Below are 10,531 nucleotides of genomic sequence, written 5' to 3' on the forward strand. Positions count from 1 at the left end.
ACCTAAGGACATCACACACATCCATGCCCGAGGCAGGATTCGAACCTGCGACCGTAGCGGACTCGCGGTTCCAGACTGAAGCGCCTAGAACCGCTCGGCCACATCGGCCGGCAAGGAGTCAGCAAGATTATACTTAACACGAGGCCCGAAAGAAGGGTACATTCCACCAACATATGAGATATCGTCAGTCTGGCTCCACTATCACGTTGTGGGGGTGGGTCGTTACGTAGGATGGGGTGAGACGGGTATGACCAATGCGAAAACGGCAAAACACAGTTGAGGAGTGGGCGGAAGGGCGCCAAACTGCATTAGACTCCTTGATTGTACGGAGTTTATGGCTATAAGCAGTAGCACTCCAGATGGTATTGGACTTTTGGGCAAAGAGTGATTTGACGAAGATCCGCATATCCGCAGCTGGAATCATGAAAGAAATTTGCTTCTCTAGCCAAATGATCAGCCAGTTAATTCCCTAGGATGCCCACATGACTCAAGGGCAGAAAGAAAGTCGTGGATAACAGGGACCAAAGGGTGACGAGAGTAGCGTCAGTTGATAGCCAGCAGGCTGCTCACCGAGCGAGGTGGCGCAGTGGTTAGCACACTGGACTTGCATTCGGAGGACGACGGTTCAATCCCGCTTCCGGCCATCCTGATGTAGGTTTTCCGTGATTTCCCTAAATCACTTCAGGCAAATGCTGGGCTGGTTCCTTTGAAAGGGCACGGCCGACTTCCTTCCCCATCCTTCCCTAATCTGATGAGACCGATGATCTTGTAGTTCGGTCTCTTTCCCCCAAATCAACCCAACACAGGCTGCTCATGGAGTCTGAACAAATTAAAAAACTGTGGAGGGAGGCCTGAGAAACAAAAAGCAGGGCCCTGTGAATGGATAGAAGCTCTGTTGTGAACATATTTCATGATGCCGGCAATAAATAGTGTTCGAAGCGAATAGGAGACGTGAAAGCGTATCCCATGTTATCGATTGTCTTAGAACCATCAGTGTGAAAGATGGAGGCACCCTGGAACTCAGCAAGAAGAAAAAAAGATGAAGAATAAGAAATACAGAACAAGTGCGAGTAGGACTCCCGCTCAGAAAGTGGGGAAAGGTGGTCAGAAACAGTCTGAAAAGCTTGTAAGGATGCTGCAGGGGAGTTGTGCTGGGAAATAATAATAATAAAAAAAGAATATTGACATATCGCGCCACTTCCGAACCATTTAAGGATGAAGTTAGGCAATCAGATCGCTGCACACGCAAATTCAAACCTGCTAGAGTCGGTGCCACCTATCTCAAATTCATCACTTCGGAAGTGAGGACATTGTAAAAGATAAGACTGTGCAGCAATGAAAATGTAAATCGAATGAAAGTAGACAGTTCCTATCAATTCAAAAGTGCTGATCGCGAATATCACAAAGGCAATTCAAAATTAGCACTAGCTTTCATTTTACACTGTTTTATTACGGTGAGATAATTATATACGGATTTTTATGTTAACTTTAAAATAAAACATTGTAATGTTTTTTGAAAGTCACAATAACTAGTAACAATGGATTATATTACTGTCCCTGGTCTTACATGTGTGCAGTGTTTCGGGTATAAACATTTTGATACTAATTTTAGTGATCTTTTTGTCTCCCTCCTCTTCAACCTGAGTGACTTTATTAATGTATGTAATAATTTTTGCACATTTGTTTCCAGATTAGCTACCAGTTGTTCAAGTGGACTGCTATTCGCCCTTTAAGCCTGACACATTGTTAGTTTGCAGTTGCTCTTTTTCCTTACTGAAGTGAACAAAAATGCCACGAGTTTGTGTTAACAGTGCTGACACATTTTGCGATGTGTGTAGAGAAGCGACATTTGTTTCTGAAAACAGCAAATAATTATCAGTACCCTAGTATGTCAACCCCTATTGTTGAGGCTTCTGTCAGAGTTCGTTCATTGAGTCTTGAATGAACAGTCACAGGAGTCCAAACAATAGGGGTTGGCGTACTAGGCATTGATAATGGCTAGTTACTAGCTGTAGTCTCGATATTCTTTAATAAAGCCAGAAGGGAAATGACTGATTGCTGCCCTCCAACATTTTGAAAGTCGAGTCACAGTAATTGAGTGCATTCCACATTCCTAATGGAAGGTAATTTGATGAAATAATATTCTGACTTGCCAAAGCCAGCTCTACCATGTAGGTGAATTGGGCAGCAACATAGGGCAGACTAATTTTTGGGTGGAAATTGAGAGCGATTTCATCAAGATATTGCCACATTTGAGAAGAGGTATGCCGGAAAGTGGAGCCCTACCATTTTAGCAGATTACAGCTGGACTGTCATAAGGGATGTTCCTGAGTGTGTGCATAAACGTGAAGCCAAGCGAAAAGGGCCATCTTCTGAATTAATTCTGAATTTATCTCTGAACAAAATATGCAATTGTATGTTCTGTAGACACGGACATTTAACATTTGTAATCCTTTATATACATTTGTGACCAGTTAAATTATATATTTTCTTTTGTGCTTTTCATAGTTCTGGTACAAAGTAGACTTACAAAGTATTTTCATTCATGTAATATTATCTTCATTTTTTCATGATATTTTACTTTTGTACATCCAGAATGTCACTGAAATTTATCAATGCAAAACACATAACATAATTCAGGTAATTATTTACTTCAAATTTGTTATGGTGAAGCTCGGAACATGAATACAATTTACACACTTTCACTTCAAATTTGTTGGTCAGTGTAATGCGCATTTTAAAAAGTGGTGACCTACGGGCACACAAATGTCTGTGGATTACCGGATTTTAGCACGTGCTAGTGATTGAATTTTACTGCTAAATAATTCGGAAACGGCACAACGTATCGAATTTTCTTCTGAACAGTTATTTCTCAGCACAACCTCCTCTGCAGTATCCTTACAAGCCTTTAAGACTGATTATGATCACCATGAATACGTACGCGTGGACGGTACATCCATCCTGGGAATCGAGAATCTTGAAAATTTTTGCCAGTTATTGATATCGATGCTGGCACAATGTCGGTCCGTGCAGTTGCATAATTTTCTAGAATGTTTTAATTCTAAATTGCAGCTTTAAATTTTTTCTATAATTTCATATATCCCACCGTAATTTTTCCCCCCATGAACCATGGAGCTTGCCGTTGGTGGGGAGGCTTGCGTGCCTCAGCGATACGGATAGCTGTACCGTAGGTGTAACCACAACGGAGGGGTATCTGTTGAGAGGCCAGACAAACGTGTGGTTCCTGAAGAGGGGCGGCAGCCTTTTCAGTAGTTGCAAGGGCAACAGTCTGGATGATTGATCTGGCCTTGTAACAATAACCAAAACGGCCTTGCTGTGCTGGTACTGCGAACGGCTGAAAGCAAGGGAAAACTACGGCCGTAATTTTTCCCGAGGGCATGCAGCTTTACTGTATGATTAAATGATGATGGCGTCCCCTTGGGTAAAATATTCCGGAGGTAAAATAGTCCCCTATTCCGACCTCAGGGCGGGGACTACTCAAGAGGATGTCGTTATCAGGAGAAAGAAAACTGGCGATCTACAGATCGGAGCGTGGAATGTCAGATCACTTAATCGGGCAGGTAGGTTAGAAAATTTAAAAAGGGAAATGGATAGGTTAAAGTTAGACATAGTGGGAATTAGTGAAGTTCGGTGGCAGGAGGAACAAGACTTCTGGTCAGTGCCTACAGGGTTATAAACACATAATCAAATAGGGGCAATGCAGGAGTAGGTTTAATAATGAATAGAAAAATAGGAATGCGGGGAAGGTACTACAGACAGCATAGTGAACGCATTATTGTGGCCAAGATAGATACGAAGCCCACACCTACTACAGTAGTACAAGTTTATATGCCAACCATCTCTAGATGACGAAGAAATTGAAGAAATGTATGATGAAATAAAAGAAATTATTCAGATAGTGAAGGGTGACGAAAATTTAATAGTTATGGGTGACTGGAATTTGGTAGTAGGAAAAGGGAGAGAAGGAAACGTAGTAGGTGAATATGGATTGGGGCTAAGAAATGAAAGAGGAAGCCGCCTGGTAGAATTTTGCACAGAGCACAACTTAATCATAGCTAACACTTGGTTTAAGAATCATGAATGAAGGTTGTATACATGGTAGAACCCTGGAGATACTAAAAGGTATCAGATAGATTATATAATGGTAAGACAGAGATTTAGGAACCAGGTTTTAAATTGTAAGACATTTCCAGAGGCAGATGTGGACTCTGACCACAATCTATTGGTTATGACCTGTAGATTAAAACCGAAGAAACTGCAAAAAGGTGGGAATTTAAGGAGATGGGACCTGGATAAAATGACTAAACCAGAGGTTGTACAGAGTTTCAGGGAGAGCATAAGGGAACAATGGACAGGAATGGGGGGAAAGAAATACAGTAGAATGGGCAGCTCTGAAGGATGAAGTAGTGAGGAACAAGTAGGTAAAAAGACGAGGGCTAGAAGAAATCCTTGGGTAACAGAAGAAATATTGAATTTAATTGATGAAAGGAGAAAATATAAAAATGCAGTAAATGAAGCAGGCAAAAAGGAATACAAACGTCTCAAAAATGAGATCGACAGGAAGTGCAAAATGGCTAAGCAGGGATGGCTAGAGGACAAATGTAAGGATGTAGAGGCTTATCTCACTAGGGGTAAGATAGATACTGCCTACAGGAAAATTAAAGAGAACTTTGGAGATAAGAGAACCACTTGTACGAACATCAAGAGCTCAGATGGAAACCCAGTTCTAGCAAAAGATGGAAGGAGTATATAGAGGGTCTATACAAGGGCGATGTACTTCAGGACAATATTACGGAAATGAAAGAGGATGTAGATGAAGATGAAATGGGAGATACGATACTGCGTGAAGAGTTTGACAGAGCACTGAAAGACCTTGAGTCGATACAAGGTCTCCGGAGTAGACAACATTCCATTGGAACTACTGACGGCCTTGAGGGTGCCAGTCCTGACAAAACTCTACCATCTGGTGAGCAAGATGTATGAAACAGGCGAAATACCCTCACACTTCAAGAAGAATATAATAATTCCAATCCCAAGGAAAGGAGATGTTGACAGATGTGAAAATTACCGAACAATCAGTTTAATAAGCCACAGCTGCAAAATACTAACACGAATTCTTTACAGACAAATGGAAAATCTGGTAGAAGCCGACCTCGTGGAAGATCAGTTTGGATTCCGTAGAAATACAGGAACACGTGAGGAAATACTGACCTTACGACCTATCTTAGAAGAAAGGCAAACCTACATTTCTAGCATTTGTAGACTTAGAGAAAGCTTTTGACAATGTTGACTGGAATACTCTCTTTCGAAATCTAAAGGTGGCAGCGGTAAAATACAGGGAGCGAAAGGCTATTTATAATTTGTACAGAAACCAGATGGCAGTTATAAGAGTCGAGGGACATGAAAGGGAAGCAGTTGTTGGGAAGGGAGTAAGACAGGGTTGTATCCTCTCCCCGATGTTATTCAATCTGTATATTGAGCAAGCAGTAAAGGAAACAAAAGAAAAATTCGGAGTAGGTATTAAAATCCATGGAGAAGAAAAAAAACTTTGAGGATTGCCGATGACAGAGACAGCAAAGGACTTGGAAGAGCAGCTGAACGGAATGGACAGTGTACTGAAAGAAGGATATAAGATGAACATCAACAAAAGGAAAACCATGATAAAGAAATGTAGTCGAATTAAATCGGGTGATGCTGAGGGAATTAGATTAGGAAATGAGAGACGCTTAAAGTAGTAAATGAGTTTTGCGATTTGGGGAGCGGAATAACTGATGATGGTCGAAGTAGAGAGGATATAAAATGTAGACTGGCAATGGCAAGGAAAGCGTTTCTGAAGAAGAGAAATTTGTTAACATCGAGTAAAGATTTAAGTGTCAGGAAGTCATTTCTGAAAGTACACTCCTGGAAATTGAAATAAGAACACTGTGAATTCATTGTCCCAGGAAGGGGAAACTTTATTGACACATTCCTGGGGTCAGATACATCACATGATCACACTGATAGAACCACAGGCACATAGACACAGGCAACAGAGCATGCACAATGTCGGCACTAGTACAGTGTATATCCACCTTTCGCAGCAATGCAGGCTGCTATTCTCCCATGGAGACGATCGTAGAGATGCTGGATGTAGTCCTGTGGAACGGCTTGCCATGCCATTTCCACCTGGCGCCTCAGTTGGACCAGCGTTAGTGCTCGACGTGCAGACCGCGTGAGACGACGCTTCATCCAGTCCCAAACATGCTCAATGGGGGACAGATCCGGAGATCTTGCTGGCCAGAGTAGTTGACTTACACCTTCTAGAGCACGTTGGGTGGCACGGGATACATGCGGACGTGCATTGTCCTGTTGGAACAGCAAGTTCCCTTGCCGGTCTAGGAATGGTAGAACGATGGGTTCGATGACGGTTTGGATGTACCGTGCACTATTCGGTGTCCCCTCGACGATCACCAGTGGTGTACGGCCAGTGTAGGAGATCGCTCCCCACACCATGATGGCGGGTGTTGGCCCTGTGTGCCTCGGTCGTATGCAGTCCTGATTGTGGCGCTCACCTGCACGGCGCCAAACACACATACGACCATCATTGGCACCAAGGCAGAAGCGACTCTCATCGCTGAAGACGACACGTCTCCATTCGTCCCTCCATTCACGCCTGTCGCGACACCACTGGAGGCGGGCTGCACGATGTTGGGGCGTGAGCGGAAGACGGCCTAACGGTGTGCGGGACCGTAGCCCAGCTTCATGGAGACGGTTGCGAATGGTCCTCGCCGATACCCCAGGAGCAACAGTGTCCCTAATTTGCTGGGAAGTGGCGGTGCGGTCCCCTACGGCACTGCGTAGGATCCTACGGTCTTGGCGTGCATCCGTGCGTCGCTGCGGTCCGGTCCCAGGTCGACGGGCACGTGCACCTTCCGCCGACCACTGGCGACAACATCGATGTACTGTGGAGACCTCACGCCCCACGTGTTGAGCAATTCGGCGGTACGTCCACCCGGCCTCCCGCATGCCCACTATACGCCCTCGCTCAAAGTCCGTCAACTGCACATACGGTTCACGTCCACGCTGTCGCGGCATGCTACCAGTGTTAAAGACTGCGATGGAGCTCCGTATGCCACGGCAAACTGGCTGACACTGACGGCGGCGGTGCACAAATGCTGCGCAGCTAGCGCCATTCGACGGCCAACACCGCGGTTCCTGGTGTGTCCGCTGTGCCGTGCGTGTGATCATTGCTTGTACAGCCCTCTCGCAGTGTCCGGAGCAAGTATGGTGGGTCTGACACACCGGTGTCAATGTGTTCTTTTTTCCATTTCCAGGAGTGTATTTGTATGGAGTGTAGCCAAATATGGAAGTGAAACATGGACGATAACTAGTTTGGGGAAGAAGAGAATAGAAGCTTTCGAAATGTGGTGATACAGAAGAATGCTGAAGATTAGATGGGTAGATCACGTAACTAATGAGGAAGTATTGAATAGGATTGGGGAGAAGAGAAGTTTGTGGCACAACTTGACCAGAAGAAGGGATCGGTTGGTAGGACATGTTCTGAGGCATCAAGGGATCACCAGTTTAGTATTGGAGGGCGGCGTGGAGGGTAAAAATCGTAGAGGGTGACCAAGAGATGAATACACTAAGCAGATTCTGAAGGATGTAGGTTGCAGCAGGTACTGTGAGATGAAGAAGCTTGCACAGGATAGAGTAGCATGGAGTGCTGCATCAAACCAGTCTCAGGACTGAAGGCCACAACAACAACAACAATTTTTCATTACTTTTATTAATTTTTGGGCTGTGTTAACATGCTACTCTGACTGGCAGTTGCAAATGCGTTGCCGGCCGCGGTGGTCGTGCGGTTCTAGGCGCTCCCGGGCATGGATGTGTGTGATGTCCTTAGGTTAGTTTGGTTTAAGTAGTTCTAAGTTTAGGGGACTGATGACCTTAGCTGTGAAGTCCCATAGTGCTTAGAGCCATTTGAACCATTTTTGCAAATGCGTTGACTCGGTCTGTTCGAGTCACTGTTGCAATTGCTGGTAAAAATCTATGGAGGTCCCTAGCGAAGAAACGGTCCTGCCGGCCTCAGGGCTACAGTTTTTACGCAAATGTCTAATAGTTCTGTGGAATGTTTCAGTGGATAGTTTATGTGGCATCCGAACCTCGTCGCAAACATGGAATTCGAATCCTGCATCAATTACCAGTACAACAGTACGCTGAAACATTAAAAGATCTGTATGTCTCGTTGGAACAGACTGTCAGTGAATGTTCGTATGTAGAATGAGCAATTTGTAAAAGACCTGCGACGTTAGCGCCGGCCTGACTCAGTAGTCGGGTGCCCTTATACCTATCACCGCCAAATGCCAAAGACATCGTTTTCTCAGCGGCAGAGGATTTCATCATAGTTCAGCAAGTCAGCACAAATTGTTTGTAAATCATATACAAAAACATTCGATGAGTGCATTTGCCTGTATCGAAAACGTTCCTGTCTTCAGATTTTTTTTTCATCAGTCTTGTCTTCAGTTATTTGCTGCATATATTCCAATCTCTGTCTTCCTCTACAGTTTTTGCCCTGTACAGCTCCCTCAAGTACCATGGAAGTCATTCCCTCATGTCTTTGCAGATGTCTTATCATCCTGCCCCTTCTCCTTGTCAGTATTCTCCACATATTCCTGTATCCTCCGATTCTGTGCAGGACGCCATCGTTCCTCAGCTCATCAGTCCACCTGATTTTCAACATTCGTCTGTAGCACCATATCTCAAATGCTTCAATTCTCTTCTGTTCCTGTTTTCCCACTTTCCATGTTTCACTGTCATACAGTGCAGTGCTACAAACGTACATTCTCAGAATTTTTCTCAAATTAAGGCCTATATTAGATACTAGTATACTTCTCTTGGCCAGGAATTCCCTTTCGGCCAGTGCTAGTCTGATTTTCATGTTTGCTACGTCCATCATTGGTTATTTTGCTGTCTAGGTAGTAGATTTCCGTAACTTCATCTACTATGTGACCATCCGGCCTGATGTTAAGTTTGTCGCTGTTCTCATTTCTGCTACTTCTCGTTACTTTCGTCTCTCTTGGATCTTCTGTACTCATTAGTCTCTCCATTCCATTCAGCAGATCTTCACTTTCACTCAAGAGATCAATGTTATCAGGGAATCGTATCAGTGATACCATTTCACCTTGACTTTGAACTCCACTCCTGAATCTTTGTTTTATTCCCATCAAAGATTCTTCGATGTACAGTTTGAACAGTAAGGGGAATGACTGCAGCCCTGTCTTACGCCCTTTTTCATCCGAGTACTTCGCTCTTGGTCGTACAATCTCATTATTCCCTCTTGGCTCTTGTAAATATTGTATATTACTCGTCTCTCCCTATAGCTTACCCCTAGTTTTCTTATAATTTGTAATATCTTGCACCATTTTACATTATCGAAAGCTTTTTCCATTTCGACAAGTCCTATAGACGTGTCTTGATTTTACTTTAGTCTTGCTTCGATTATCAACCGCAACGTCCGAATTGCCTCTGTGGTGCCTATACCTTTTCTGAAGCCAAACTGATCGTCATCTAGCACATTCTCTATTTTCTTTCCAATTCATCTGTACTTTATTCTGGTGAGTAATTTTGATGCATGAGCTGTTTTGCTAATTGTGTGATAATTGCCACACTTGTCACATCTTGCAGTCTTCGGAACTGTGTGGATTATATTTTTCCGATTCGTACATTCAGATTCATACCTTCTACACACCATCGTGAACAGTCGTTTTGTTGCCGCTTTGCCAAATGAATGTAAAAATTGTAATGGAATGTTATCTATCCCTTGTGCCCTATTTCATCTTAAGTCCTCCAAAGCTCTCTTAAATTCTGATTCTAATACTGGACCGCCTATCTCTTCTAAATCCACTCCACTTTCTTGTTCTATCACATAAGACATATCTCCCACCTCAAAGAGGCCTTTATTGCATTCTTTACACCTATACCCTCTCTCCTCTGCTTTTAACAACGCAATTCCCGTTGCACTGTTAATGTTACCACCCTTGCTTTTAACGTCACCTAAGGTTGTTTTGAATTTCGTGTATGCTGAGTCAGTCCATCCGACAATCATTTCTTTTTCGATGTCTTCACATTTTTCCTGTAGCCATTTCGTCTTAGCTTCCCTGGACTTCCTATTTATTTCATTTCTCTGCGACTTGTATTTCTGTATTCCTGACTTTCCCGGAACATTTTTGTACTTCCTCCTTTCATCAGTCAACTAAAGTATTTCTTCTGTTACCCATGGTTTCTTGTCGGTTACCTTCTTTGTACCTATGTTTCCCTACCCAACTTCTGTGATAGCCCTTTTTAGAGATGTCGATTCCTCTTCAACTGTACTGCTTATTGAGCTATTCCTTAATCATGTATCTATAGCCTTAGAGAAGAAGCGTACCTCGTCCTTTATTAGTACTTCCGTTTCCCACTTCTTTGCTTATTGATTCTTCCTGACTAATGTCTTAAACTTCAGCCTACTCTTCATCACTACTACATTCTG

This window comes from Schistocerca cancellata, chromosome 6, assembly GCF_023864275.1.
Source record: "Schistocerca cancellata isolate TAMUIC-IGC-003103 chromosome 6, iqSchCanc2.1, whole genome shotgun sequence".
In the NCBI taxonomy this organism is placed as follows: domain Eukaryota; kingdom Metazoa; phylum Arthropoda; class Insecta; order Orthoptera; family Acrididae; genus Schistocerca; species Schistocerca cancellata.